Below are 1,140 nucleotides of genomic sequence, written 5' to 3'. Positions count from 1 at the left end.
AATTATCAAATCCATGATTTATTTTGCTACTTAGACAATTGTCTTTGTTTGATTATATTTTTATCAATGACTATTATAGTTTATTTAACATTTCCACATAAAAAAAACATTGTATATCTATATAATGTGTGTTATAAATTGATACTCTATAACTATTGTACTGTTATTTTTATAAAATGATATTAGAAAATATATAAGAGTGCTCAAAGGAATCAGTTGGTTATCTAGAAACCAGGTTCTAAGCCTATTGTGGGATGATTTGAACTTCAAGGGGGAGAAGCCTTGGCATTTATTCCTATACTTTCGGTCATATCTATAGTTGAATCTTCGGGAGATGACATGTCAAAATTTTGTAGCAAAGTAGCCAGTACAATGTGCAACATATGAAGTGAAAAAGAAAACCCGGGACACGACCTTCTTCCGGCACCAAATGGCATTAACTCAAAGTTTGTCCCCCTAACATCTACATGCGCTTGAGTCCCAGAAAGGAACCTTTCAGGCCTAAATTCCGATGGATCTGACCAGATTTCTGGGTCATGTTGGATCTTCCATATGTTGACAATCAACCATGTGCCTTTTGGGACATGATATCCAGCTACATTGCAATCTTCTGAAAATTCTCTTGGAGCTGTAAGTCGTGCTGCTGGGTATAACCTCAGTGTCTCCTTTACAACAGCTTGGAGGTAGACTAGTTTGCTAATATCATAATCATTAACTCGTCTACCCTTTCCAACGTGCTTGTTAATTTCCTCTTGAACCTTTTGGAGAGTACCGGGATTGTTCAATAGCAGTGAGAGCATCCATGTTAGAGTGACAGTGATGGTATCCACACTACTAGCAATGATATCCTGTAAAAAGTTTAAAGTATTTAGGAACCATACATCAAGATTTTCCCTGGAGGGTGTTTTTGCTTTCACAATCATTACATGTTCATGTTCTAATATAAATTAAATAAAATGCATTTGTATTCAACCATATATCTTACTTAGACTCCCTCTACATGTTAACAGTTTTTCTATATAAGAAAAAGTCTTAGATAATTTTTGACTTATAATTAAACAACATTAAAAAATAAGATTGATAATAAAAATTCTAACATCAGTTAATAATAACCAAGGTTCTAAATAACGTAAGGCGTGA

At 33.9% G+C, this 1,140-nt stretch overlaps 1 pseudogene; it reads right to left on the bottom strand.

The window, feature by feature from the left end:
• Positions 1–266: 266 nt before the first annotated feature.
• On the bottom strand, positions 267–923 carry LOC145040450 (flavonoid-6-hydroxylase pseudogene; annotated as a pseudogene).
• Positions 924–1,140: the final 217 nt, after the last annotated feature.

The sequence above is a fragment of the Lactuca saligna genome, chromosome 4 (assembly GCF_052625555.1).
Source record: "Lactuca saligna cultivar CGN05327 chromosome 4, ASM5262555v1, whole genome shotgun sequence".
NCBI classification, from domain to species: domain Eukaryota; kingdom Viridiplantae; phylum Streptophyta; class Magnoliopsida; order Asterales; family Asteraceae; genus Lactuca; species Lactuca saligna.
Note: the sequence above shows the minus strand (reverse complement) of the source record. Positions and strands in the feature narration are given on the sequence as shown.